Here is a 14,702-nt window from a genome sequence, read left to right as displayed (position 1 = left end):
TGAACCTGTGCAGCTTCTTTCCCTTAATAAGGAAGTGCCACCAGTTCTAGCTCAATCTGGAAAAAATCAGAAATGCAAGTCATCAAACAATGGTGTCTGTCTCCACACTATTTTCTTGGTAGCTCAGCTATGCTTTTAAAAGTGCTTTTCTTTTATACCTATTAAAAAGGGTTTTTTTTTCCCCCTATACCTGTATAACATCTAGGTTTTTTATAATAGAAGACTATTTCAGAAAAATTGAGTCAGCAACAATTCCAAAAGTGAAGTCAAATGATTGTTCCTTATTAATTTCAAACCTTCAAGCCTCTCTAACTCATTTATATTAATTTCTTGTTCTAGAAAAATGCAGTGTTATATCTATTTCTGACTATTACAGGGTATTCTTTTATTGAGAAATGTTTCATTCAAATGGAATTTCTCATGTTCAGAGCCCCTCACTAGCAACTTTCATGTATTCTTTATTATTAGAGTTACCTAATATCTGGATACTCAAGGTTTATTGTTCCTAATTTCCAAAGATTTAGGGAAAGAAAATTACCTTTAACATTAAAAGCATACAAGATGCATTTTAATCATCTTCATTGATTTAGAAAATATGTATTACAGAGTTTTAGCACACTAAAGTGAAATTACTATGAACATCAGTTATTTTTAAAAACATAAATTAGAGCTTTCCCTAACACTGAACACAAGATTTTAAATGTATACATCATGTTTATGCAAAGCAATTTGAGCAGTTGCAACTCCTACTGCAAACAACAGAAACGGGGTGTGGCATCTTTAAGCCAGAGATTGCCTAAACTCATAATTTATGTCTAATCATGTAATTCATTATTACCTGTCTCAGTACCTTAAAGTGAAAGTACAAAATACTCTCCTAAAGCATGCAATCCTCCTACTCCATCTCTCAAGCTACATACTTTTAATACATATATTTTTGGTGTAACAAAATTAACATTTTAAAAATTATATATAAAAAAAGGCTCTTACTATTGGAAGTTAAAATGAAGTTGATCAATCTCATTGAAAAAAGACATTCCATAATAATATCTACTGCATGTCTCTCTTAGTGAAAGTACTTTCAAAATAATATGTGACAATTTCATCAAACAAAAGACAGTGAAAAGTCTAAAACATTACTGAATATGACAAGAACTTTGAATATTTGAAATTCATGTAGACAAAGATAAAGAATAATAAAGTTAGTCACTGTGGCATAGATTAATGTCATCTGTAGCTCAAATGAAAACTGTCGATCAGTGTTCATGAAGAAATAAATATTAATATGTTCCCTTTCTCGTGTAAATATTTCTCACATAAATATCAAATATAAAGTACCTGGTAATTTATATCACCAGGACAAAACAAAAAACCAAATAAATTTTTAAATCTCCTGCTTTTTCTTTATTTTTATGAGAAAATCAATTTTGAAATAAGTACTCTTAATTACCTGCCATCTTGTAGGAAATTATCTACAACATTTATAAAAGACATACTTTAAATAATATTTATTAAGGTATATAATTTAATAAAAAATCATATAAATGACACTTTACTTACAGTTTTATGGTACAGTTTGGCTTTATTTTACAAAAAAAGTTTGTCATGAATGTCAAATCATCCATTATTCCTGAGAAAAATCATAGTATTCTAATAAGCAATAACTGTGCCCCAAAATTGATATCAATCATGGGGATATTGCTAATAAAGACCTTATGGTCCTCTCCCTTCATTTATCCCCCCACAATAAAACCTACAGATACACTTAATATTATGAAGTCAGAATAAGTATTCTGAAAGACTGATAGACTACAATAATGAACTAGTACTTATAATTATTGATATGCTAAAAACACAATGAAATAAGCATAAAGTCTAAAATAGTGTTTTTAAAAAATCAACTACATGAGTAAGTATGGGAAGGCCAACCTAAGAATAATTCCTGTCAGAATGGGCGATAAGTGGCATGCTGGTAAAAATGAAAATCAAGTTATACAGAGCTGTAGTAAATCAAATAAAGATGGTAATACTTCCACTCTATCTTTTGTACTGGAAGAGAGACATCAGTACGGTTGTGATGAGTTTTATGTGGAAGGTCCTTAGAAATACACTGACAGAGTATGCTCATTTTATATACCTTATCACTAATCCTCATAATAACTCTGAAGATAGAGGATAGATCACCCTTCTACAGATTAAGTATCTGAGTTTTGGACAGATTAAGTCATGTGCCTTAAGACATAAAGCCAAGAACCAAACCAAAACTTGAATACAAGTCCATTCATCTCCAGACTCTTTCTACCTACATGAGACTGTCTTAAAGCTTCGATCTAGCACCAGAAGGAATAATCAGGCAATACTTCACCTGTAAAATACTTAGAAACCATGTAATGACATATTGTGATTTCAACAAAAGTGGCAATTTTTTAAATGGGATTACTGATTTATGTTGATAATATAACTGTCTTCTGCCTTTTGCTTTACCTAACAACTAAAATCCTAACGTGTAGCATATGAATTAATTTTTTAAAAATTGAATCCAGTTTTCCCCACTGATGAATTATAAAAACTATTTTATCCTTATTATTAATTTATCATAAATAATCCTCACACATTTTAAAATTTTATCTGATCCTTTACTTTCTTAATTACTTTAAATATAAATTAATTCCTAAAAATATGCCAAAAGAGTAGCAATTCAAAGAGATTCTATAGATTTACCTACTTTATAGCCAAAATTCCACATTACGAGGTTTATTAAAGTAAGACAACTTACATATACAGGGTACTTTTACCATACTTTTTTAAACTGACAATTCAGTATCAAAACTCTCTTTCTCCTGCTAATGGTAGAAAGAAAAAAATACTATGATTTATTTTAAAGTATAGCCTACCTCACTCTTTAGCATTAAAAAAAAAAAAAAAGCGTTCCTTATACACAAATATGTAATTCTACTGCCACCTTCTGGTAAAACACAATTTCCCAATTTTTAATAGTACTTCTGACTATAAAGGGACAAACCTCCAGATATGAAATATCTCCTTTCCAATATTAGATTAATAAAAAGCAGAATAAATTATTTTTATAAATGGAAAAATTATACTAAAAATAGAATTTTAGCAATAATTTTACAGTACATGTAATATATTCTCTCAATGTTAACACTTATTGAGCACTCTACTATTTGAGCACTGAAGAGCTTTACAAGCAAAATAAAAATCAATTATCTTAATAACCTTTATAAAGTGGAATGATATTCCCATTTTACAGAGAGAATCGAAGAAATCAAGTGGTCTGCTTGAGGTACATAGCTATTAAATGGCAGACTCTGAATTTAGAAGCAGATTGACTCCAATGACCCTGCTGTTGATCAATGTGTTCTAATAGCCTCTGTAACATCAGATAATAGATATTAATAAGTTGAATGAACTCATTTAGGACATTAAATCTTAATTTAGTGGGGTAAAGCAACAATATTACAATTAGTGAGGAAATTAGAAGAGCCACAGAATACAGAATTAAAGAATTCAAAGAAACCATAAAGGTCCCACAGTCAAATTTTCCATATAATTGAAAACATTTTTCAATTTCCATATAATTGAAAACATTATTCTTTAAACATTTAGCCAATGGATTAAGCTCTAATGTCCTATTTTTACAAATAATTATACCATGTCATTTTGAAATCTTTCAAAATTAAAAAAAAAAATTTATGTTCAGTGTTTAAATTTAATTTTGCTCTGACACAGTTTAAAATACTAAAAACACCAGCTAGAAATTACTATCCTTAGTCAACTTAATATTTACTAATTTATATTCAGAGAGGTTTTACTTACACAAAAGGATATACTACATTCTACTATACTATTTCTATACACTGATTTCTTAAAAGTCATAAACCAATTCAATGAACTTCAATTTCACATAGTAAAATAAATTCTGCAAAAAAAAAACTTCCCATAAAATAATCAACACATTATTTTTAAACTACAACAGTAAGAACTTTATGTCTAAAAGCTTTTGCACAGCAAAAGAAACCATAAACAAAATAAAGAACAACTTATGGAATAGGAGAAAATATTTGCAAATGATGCAACCGATAAGGAATTAATTCCCATGGTATACAAACAGTTCAGACAGCTCAATATCAAAAAAACAACAGCCCAATCAAAAAAATGTGCAAAAGACCTAAACAGACATTCCTTCAAAGAAGATACACAGGTGGCCAACACATGAATAGATGCTCAATGTCGCTATTAGAGAAATGCAAATCAAAATTACAATGAGGTATCACCTCACACTGGTCAGAATGGCCACCATAGAAAGTCTACAAATAATAAATCCTGAAAAGGGTGTGGAGAAATGGGAACCCTAGCACTGTGGAGAACATGCTGCTGCTGCTGCTGCTAAGTTGCTTCAGTCATGTCTGACTCTGTGCGACCCCACAGACAGCAGCCCACCAGGCTCCCCCATCCTTGGGATTCTCCAGGCAAGAACTCTGGAGTGGGTTGCCATTTCCTTCTCCAATGCATGAAAGTGAAAAGTGAAAGTGAAGTCGCTCAGTCGTGTCTGATTCTGTGCAACCCCATGGACTGCAGCCTACCAGGCTCCTCCGTCCATGGGATTTTCCAGGCAAGAACACTGGATTGGGGTGCCAGTGCCTTCTCCAGGGAGAACAGTATGAAGATTCCTTAAAAAACTAAAGATAAAGTTATCATATGATCCAGCAATCCCACTCCTGGGTATATATCCAAAACTGATGAAAATTCTAATTCAAAATGATACATGCATCCCAATGTTTATGATGGCACTATTTACAATAGCCAAGATGTGGAAACAACCTAAATAACCACCAAGAGATAAATGGATAAAGAAGATGTGGTATATAAATATAATGGAATATTATTGTCATAAAAAAGAATGAAATAATGCCATTTGCAGTGACATAAATAGACCTAGAGATTATCATACTAATGAAGTAAATCAGACAGACATATATAATCACTTATATGTGGAATCTAAAAGATACAAATGCACTACAAAACAGAAACATACTCACCAACATAGAAAACAAACTTATGGTTACCAAAGGGGAAGAGATGGGGGAGGGAGGGGAGGAAGGAGGGGGGCAATTTAGGAATTTGGGATTAGCAGATACACTCTACTATTAATACAAATAAAATAAACAACAAAGTCACACTGTATAGCATAGGGAACTATATTCAATATCTTATAATAACCTATAATGGAAAAGAATCTGAATAAGAGTATATATATGTGTTGACATGCATAAATAAATCAGTTTGCTGTACACTTAAAACTAACACAATATTGTATCCAACTATACTTCAATTAAAAAAACTTTATGTGTATGTAAAATGACAAAATAAATAATTTAACCATCAATTTTGGTATCTTTATAAATCAACCACATGCATTTTATGGTCTGATATTCTACTTTAATGAGCTTCTGAATAACTGCAACTAACAGTTATAAATAACAATATAAAATAAATGGCCAAATAAGATGCTTGTTAATATAAAATTATAACAATGAGGAAGTTAATCACTTTGAAAAACAGAGTAGTATGTAGAATAGTAGGGGAGAAATCCTGTCAACTGTTATTTGAACCATTTTGATGAATCTTTGGTTCATAAAGTTTCATAATCATATCAATTCACTATGAGCAATTTTCAGTGAATTGTTTCATCAAAAGCTTCATATTCCTCATAAACTATTTTGGCCAAATTTCATGTTTCTACTGAATGCGTACATTTAAATTTTATCTAATTTCCTAGTAAACATTACAAACAGAGACTAGAACTCATATGATTAATGATATTTTATTTCCATATAAATTTTAGAATCTGTCAATCTCTACAGAAAAAAGCCTGCTGGGATTTTGATTGGGATTGTGTTGATCAATACCAGAATCAATAAAGTCCAAGAATATAGTCAATATAAAAATTAATTGTACTTCTATATTTGAGCAACAAATGAAAAATAAATTTTTAAAATATCACTTAAAATAGCATCAAAACCAAAAATACTTAGAGATAAATTTAACAAAAAGTATGGAAAACTTCTCCACTGAAAACTATAAAACAATGCAGAGAGAAAATACAGGAGATCTAGATAAATGCAGATATATGTTCATAGATCAGAGCACTCAATATTGTTAAGCTATCTATACTTCTCAAATTAATATATGAAGTCAATCCAATTTCAATCAAAATTCTAATAGGTTTTTTTAGAAACAGACAAGTTGATTCTAAAATTTGTATGGAAACAAGGATCTAGAATAGTCAAGAATAGTCTTGAGAATAGTCAAGAGGATCTAGAATAGTCAAGAGAAACTTGAGAAAGAAAAACTGACTTGTAGGACTTAGAAAAACAGGATCTAGAATAGTCAAGAGAACCTTGAGAAAGAAAAACTGACTTGTAGGACTTAGAAAAACAAATGTCCTCCAACTGGTGATTTCCAAGACTTATTATAATTCTAAAATAATTAAGACAGTACAATACTTGTATAAACAGAGACACAGTTCAATGAAACAGACTACAGTCCAGAAATAGACCCACACATATACAGTCATGTGATTTTGACAAAGGCATCAACATAATGCAATAACGAATTCAAGTTTTTCAACATATGGTGTGGCAGTAACTAGTTAGTCATATTTTTAAAACTGAACCTTAACTCCTACTAACACTATACTCAAAAATTAATTCAAAATAAACCATAATCCAAAAAATAATACAATTTTGTAAAGTTTAAAAATAAAATAAAATTTTTAAAAAAAATTCAAAAAAAAAAGAAAGCTAAAACTATAAAACTTATAGCAGAAAATAAAGGAAAGTCTTTATGACTTTGATTTAGCTTAAGAATCCTTGCACAGAGGAGTGACTAGTATGAAAGGCATTAAGCTTAAAGTAAAGTGATAAATGAGCTTTATCAACATTAAATCTCCTTCTCTTCAAAAGATATTAAGAATATGAAAGGAAGGCCAAAGACTAAGAAAAAATATTGCAATACATATATTTGACACAAGACTTGTACCCAGAATAAAGAAATCTTACAATTCAATAAGAAAACAACTGTTTTTTTTTTAATTTTTCATTTTGTACTGGGGTATAGTCAGTCTCTCCCATCAGGAAACTTCAGTAAGTCTCTTATCCTTCTCCATCAGAGGGCAGACAGACTGAAAACCACAATCACAGAAAACTAACCAATCTGATCACATGGACCACAGCCTTGTCTAACTCATTGAACCCATGAGCCATGCCATGTAGGGCCACCCAAGACAGACGGGTCACAGTGGAGAGTTCTGACAAAACGTGGTCCACTGGAGAAGGCAATGGCAAACCACTTCAGTATTCTTGCCTTGAGAACCTCATGAACAGTATGAAAAGGCAAAAAGATAGGACACTGAAAGATGAACTCCCCAGGTTGGTAGGTGCCCAATATGCTACTGAAGATCAGTAGAGAGATAACTCCAGAAAGAATGAAGAGATGGAACCAAAGCAAAAACAACACCCAGCTGTGGATGTGACTGCTGTTGGAAGTAAAGTCTGATGCTGTAAAGAGCAATATTGCATAAGAACCTGGAATGTCAGGTCCATGAATCAAGGCAAACTGGAAGTGGTCAAATAGGAGATGGCAAGAGTGAACACCAACATTTTAGGAATCAGCAAACTAAAATGGACTGGAATGGGGGAATTTAACTCAGACAACCATTATATCTACTACTATGTGCAAGAATCCCTTAGAAAAAATGGAGTAGCCATCATAGTCAACAAGAGAGTCTTGAAATGCAGCAACTGGATGCAATCTCAGAGATGACCGAATGATCTCAGAAATGCTGGGCTGGATGAAGCACAAGCTGGAATCAAGATTGCCAGGAGATATATCAATACTCTCAGATATGCAGATGACACCACCCTTATGGCAGAAAGAGAAGAAGAACTAAAAAGCCTATTGATGAAAGTGAAAGAGGATAGTAAAAAAGTTGGCTTAAAACTCAACATTCAGAAAACTAAGATCATGGCATCTGGTCCCATCACTTCATGGCAAATAGATGGAGAAACTGAAAACAGTGACAGACTTCATTTTTTGGGCTCCAAAATCATTGTAGATGGTGACTGCAGCCATGAAATTAAAAGATGCTTGCTCTTTGCAAGAAAAGTTATGACCAACCTAGACAGCGTATCAAAAAGCAGAGACATTACTTTGTCAACAAAGGTTCATCTAGTCAAAGCTATGTTTTTTCCAGTAGTCATGTATGGATGTGAGAGTTGGACTATAAAGAAAGCTGGGCACCAAAGAATTGATGTTTTTGAACTGTGATGTTGGAGAAGACTCTTGAGAGTCGCTTGAACTGCAAGAAGATCCAACTAGTCAATCCTAAAAGAAATCAGTCCTAAATATTCACTGGAAGGAATGATGCTGAAGCTGAAACTCCAATATTTTGGCCACCTGATGCAAAGATCTGACTCATTGGAAAAGACCCTGATGCTGGGAAAGACTGAAGGTGGGAGGAGAAGGAGACAACAGATGAGATGGTTGGATGGCATCACCAACTCAATGGACATAAGTTTGAGTAAACTCCAGGAGTTGGTGATGGACAGGGAGGCCTGGAGTGCTGCAGTTCATAGTGTAGCAAAGAGTCAGACATGACTGAGCAACCGAACTGAACTGAACTTATAGCTGATTAGCAAACAATGTTGTGAAAGTTTCATGTGAACAGCAATGAGACTCAGCTATACATATACATGTATCCATTCTTCCCCAAACCCCCTCCCAACCAGGTTGCTACAAACACTGATCAGAGTTACATGTGCTATACAGTAGGTCTTTGTTGAAAATAACCCAGTTTTTTAAAAATGAGCAAAAGACTTAAACAGGCACTTCATGAAACATATATGAATGACCAGTAAGCAACATGAAATGATGCTCAATGTCGTTAGTAACCAGGGGTTTGCAAATTAAAATCATAATGAGATTATCACTACCTATCTAGAGAATAGCTAAAATTAAAAAGACAGTACCAAGTCTAATTAAGGACATGGAACAACTATTTGCAGAAGTGCAAAATGGTACAGTGACTACAGAAAATAGTTTGGAAGTTTCTTATAAAGCTAAACATGCATTTCCATATGAACCAGCAAACCTACTCCTAGGTATATTTACTCAAGTGAAGTGAAAACTTCAGTTTGTATACAATGTTTATAGTGGTTTTATTTAATTGCCTAAAACTGGGGGGCAAATGTCCTCCAATTGGTGAGATACACCAATAAAAAGGAACAAACTAAAGATACCTGTGACAACAGGAATGAATCTGACATGCATTCTGGCAGTAAAAGAAGCCAGACTAGAAAATTTTTAATAATAAATTGGCATGGTGATTATCCAACATGCATGCATTTATCAAAACTCAGAAATATACACTAAAAAAGGTTAATTTTACCAAACTAAAAAAAGAAGAAGAAAAAAAAAAAAAACAAAACAAAACAGGTGCATCAGTTCAGTTCAGTTGCTCAGTCGTGTCCGACTCTTTGCGCCCCCATGAATCACAGCACGCCAGGCCTCCCTGTCCATCACCAACTCCCGGAGTTCACCCAGACTCACGTCCATCGAGTCAGTGATGCCATCCAGCCATCTCATCCTCTGTCGTCCCCTTTTCCTCCTGCCCCCAATCCCTCCCAGCATCAGGGTCTTTTCCAATGAGTCAACTCTTTGCATGAGGTGGCCAAAGTACTGGAATTTCAGCTTTAGCATCATTCCTTCCAAAGAAATCCCAGGGCTCATCTCCTTCAGAACAGACTGGTTGGATCTCCTTGCAGTCCAAGGGACTTTCAAGAGTCTTCTCCAACACCACAATTCAAAAGCATCAATTCTTTGGCCCTCAGCTTTCTTCACAGTCCAACTCTCACATCCATACATGACACATGACCACTGGAAAAACCATAGCCTTGACTAGACGGACCTTTGTTGGCAAAGTAATGTCTCTGCTTTTGAATATGCTATCTAGGTTGGTCATAACTTTCATTCCAAAGAGTAAGCGTCTTTTAATTTCATGGCTGCACTCACCATCTTCAGTGACAATATAAAATGACTTCCAAAAACATAGCACTATAGTATGCAAGAGCAACAAAACCTAAGGTTTAGAGATACCTGTTTAGGTGATGTAACCAAGATGAACGGCAAGAAAGCAAACTCCGTTTAAGAGAAGGGAAAATGGTTAACTTTGAGGGGGAGTGAAAGGGCAGAGATTGAGAAGGGCTGTAAGGGTTGGGGGATCTTCTGGTATACCAGCTTTGTTCTAATTCTTTCTCTGGTGGTTACATGAGCAGTTGCTTTCTGACAATTCACTGTGCTATCATTTATACTTTATATCGTTTTAAAAGCAAGCAAGGCAAGTAAACTCAGGGTAAATTATAAACAAATAAAATAATATATATTTTTTAGAGGTAGGAAGCATTCCTGGATTCATATTTTGGCTACACCATTTGTTAGATGTGTGACTTTAGGCAGGTTTCTTAACCCTTCTCAGTCTCACTTTACTCATCTGTATAATGGGAAAATTTCACCTGCCTTATAATTATGTGAATTAAATGGGATTAATGTAATTTTTATTTGAGGGTATCTGCCTAGCTTCCAAGTTTATTTTGGAAGGTTCATCTTATCCACCTGGGGATGGCCCTCCAGTAGCCTAGATTTTGTGTTAAATGACCCCACTACTGCCCAGCTGGGTCAGAGGTGAGCAACTAACTCAAGCTGGGCTACTCAAGAAGCCCCCTGTGGAGCTTAAAATGGAGAATGAGCAAGTTAATTCTCTAGTTGCACTTTATCATCAATCTTTGTTCAGTCAGTAAGTTGTATCCAACTCTTGGCAACCCCATGAACTGCAGCACACCAGGCTTCCCTGTCCATCACTATCTCCCTGAGTTTCTTCAAACTCATGTCCATTGAGTCAGTGATGCTATCCAACCATCTCATCCTCTGACACCCTCTTCTCTTACCCTCAATTTTTCCCAGCATCAGGGTTTTTTCCAAAAAGTCAGCTCTTCGCATCAGGTGGCCAAAGTATCATGATGAACAGAATGGATGTAAAGCTCCAGAAGAGCAGTGTAAACACATTCTATGCCCTACATTCAGAGTAGGAGAGAAAGAAAAGTCTAGAACAACACAGAGACAGAGCGAGTAATGCCCACATTTTTGACTGATTTCTGCTTCTTGATTTCAATCACTTACTGGAAGCTACCCTTGGGTCCCATAAACACAGAATACCTATATAAGAGATATCTTTAAGGAAATAATGCTAGCTCAGGTTGGATTCTATTACTTTCAATCCAATAAGGCTAGGCAATAGTCCTTATATAAAGCATGAAGCACATAGAAAAGGCTTAAAATCTAGAAACTGTGGCAGGAACTTTCTGATCTTTGACTGACTATATGAGCTGCAGACTTCCTTACCCAGCCCTTGAAAGAGTTCTACTCTGGTGTCCAAAACATAGACTGACCTTGTTAAGGTCATTTTCATCCCTCTATCTATAAGAAATCTATAAGAAAAGCATCCAGCTCAAATTTCCCGTTAGATTCAAAATTTTTAATTGCTAAAGACTGCCTCAAGAGAAAAAGAAATTCTATAGTATGACAGAATAAAATTACAACAGCAAAAAATTAATAGAATCACGTGCCTAAATTTAGAGCATAAAGCAAAAGTCAGACAGGGTAAGATGTCACCTAACCAACCAAGGTAAAAATTGAGTATTTATACTTGATATTGTCCAAGATTTCATTATTTCTTGGACAATGCCTACAGAATTTACACTTCTACATTTTAGTGTGGGTATTTTTACATTCACAAGCTATAGGCTATTTTCCCTAGGGTACTCTGGTACACCAAGTAATGTTGACATGGACTTATTACTATATTCTAGAAAGTCCAGCTGTTTGAGGCTGTTTGTCTGCTTATTTATCAAAGTCAACCTATGTACACTGGGATAAAACAGTTCAGAATCAAGTTATATAAAGCAAGCTTATTGCAACAATTCCTTATTTTGCCTCATTTTAATAAATTTAAAAACACAGTAAGACACATGGTGAAACAAGTGTTGTCGCTAAGGTTATGATTATCACTTAAGTATATGACTGCACCTTATTCATATAATATGTGTATGTTGGAAGACATATTAAAAAACAATTATTTCATATAGCTACTTCAGTCAATTTTATGTACTAATGTTCTCCATTGTATTGGAATTTAGTTTAGCTTGCTCTAATACACAAAATATGAAATATGGACAATCTGGAAAATGAGTTCCATTATTTTCCTAATATATGTAGAAAATATTATTTTTAAAAGCTTAACTGTCAATTTTAATAACAGTAATTGTATTGATGTTTTAACCTAAGATCTGTAAAATTACATATGCATTCAACCTCAAAATTTCCTTAATAAAGTAGCTTTTTGTGATAGCTGATCTCTAAATATACTTTTCTCTAAACAAACATCCAACTGCCACTCATATTTGCATATAAATAGCACCTATAATAATGAGATAGTATTTGTATCACCCAAGAAAAAATTTCTGGAATATGTTGAGAATTGAATCCTCCTAAATTAATTAGATAACAAGTATCAGTAATTATGAAACCATCTGTGAGCAATGTTCTAAATAAAATTTATTCATAAACACTAGAGGGTGCTCTAATTCAACAGTGTCTGCTCATTGCTGAGCATCTGAAAGCAACAACCCTGTTAATCAACTATATTCCAATATAAAATAAAAATTAAAAAAACAAAATACAGTGCCTGATATCTGGCATTAATGCTTAAAATAATTTTATCCTTAATTAAATGAAGATAATTATCAGCACCAACAACTTTTGCTTTTGAACTATATAGATACTTCATGAGATAAAATCTCATCTTTCCAGAATATATAATAAAACTTAGTAGAATTCCACTGAAATCATTTTTATTGTACAACTATTATATTTAATATTGTGTTAAGTGAACAGAATAGAAAATAAGTACAGAGGAAGTATAAAGACAGTCCTTATCACTAAAGGAAATTAATGCAATATTCAGATGGTTAACAAAAGGTGTATCCCCTATATTATGGACTTAGGTTCAAGGAAAATTACAAAATGAACCTGGTAAAAGACATACAGTAGCTCAATTTCAATTGCTAAGTATTAAGGTATAGTTTAGCTATTTTACAAAAGCAACTTGAAACAGTATTTAAATAATAAATAAAAGTAATACTGTTGTTGGATATCATCTGTTGTCTCGAGAAAATACTTTTAAAGCCAACAGACATAGGAAATTGAAAACGAAAAAATCTAGACTTTGAATATCATAATAGGAAATAATAATAAAATCAATTTCAAATCTTCATAAGAAATACATTTACTACTAGCTTTTAAAATTTATTTCTAAAACATTCACAACCTCAATTACAAATCTTTGAAATTTTCAAAATTTAAAGTAATTTATATGTTGCCATTTGGCAATCCAGGAAAGCTCCCTGGAGTATGTGTTTCCAATACATAGCATGAAACAATTCCAAATAACAAAGCGGAATGGCAAACAATATCAATTTCTATGTATTTCAAAAAAATAAATATTAACTGAGATACTACTTAACCCCCAACAAAGTATGTTGCCTTTAAAAATGTTTACAGAGAAGAAAAACAGAACACTATCTATACTTCTAAAGTCACATAGCCAAAATTAACCAGTCTCTCACTCTCTTTCACACACACACACACACACACACACACACACACACACGCATGGACACACTACTTACTCACACACAATCCACTCCTCAAGAGGAAAGTACTTGGAGTATACCTACCTCTCTTTCTCTCATTCCTTTCCCTAACTAATAACTAAGGGACCCCAGAGAAATCCTGAACAGTGGGACCTGTTCATAAAAGGCCACTTCAAATTTACAACAGCCCCAGATAAACTGTTTAATAGAACACAACACTAGACAAAAGCCAGAGATAGGATTGAACCAGACTCATAAATCCAGACTCTGGGAAACAAAATACACGGCAAAGAACTAATCAGACTGCTGGAGTCCAGAGAAATCCTGAGAACAGAAGCACTGTGCTAGAGTTTGAAGTACACATTTAGCATCTATAGTCTCCTGGTACTCATCTCCCCTTTCTATGTTTATCTACCTTGCCTCTGCCAGATTCCTAGGGCCTATTATACTCTAAATGCCCAGCTGCCAGCTTCCCTATTCAGTGTTACGTCATTTAATACCTTCTACTGCAATAGGTGACAAAATACACATTTGTTAGAGGGTATTAATGTTTGAAATTTCCTGCCCAGTTATGAAGGTCTTCTGAACCAGCATATAGACCTCTACTGACAGAAAAGTATGGCTCAGACATAATCAGTTGTCAGGGAAGTTTTAGTCTTTTTAAAAGCAAGTCTGAATTCACACTACTTACAAACATCACATTTTGGAGCTACAACATAACCCTGATCAAGATCTTAGCTTGTCACTGATATTTAGAGCTTTTGCCCATTAATCTGAAAAGCAAAGAACCAACTAAAGTGAAGAATGGGTAGAAAGGTGCAATTTTATTTATAAATACAAATATTCATCTCATTATTATATCACATAAAAATTTACAAACCATGAGACTAGAATACTCTATTCAAAAAATAATTT

The 14,702-nt window shown here is 33.6% G+C and overlaps 1 protein-coding gene across 5 annotated transcripts in view; it reads right to left on the bottom strand.

Moving 5' to 3' along the window:
- The window catches only part of PIGK (phosphatidylinositol glycan anchor biosynthesis class K), a 144,292-nt gene that overhangs the window by 76,627 nt on the left and 52,963 nt on the right, over nt 1–14,702 (bottom strand). The window lies entirely within an intron of this gene.

This window comes from Bubalus bubalis, chromosome 6 (assembly GCF_019923935.1).
Source record: "Bubalus bubalis isolate 160015118507 breed Murrah chromosome 6, NDDB_SH_1, whole genome shotgun sequence".
In the NCBI taxonomy this organism is placed as follows: Eukaryota; Metazoa; Chordata; class Mammalia; order Artiodactyla; family Bovidae; genus Bubalus; species Bubalus bubalis.
This window is presented reverse-complemented; position numbering and strand designations above follow the sequence as displayed.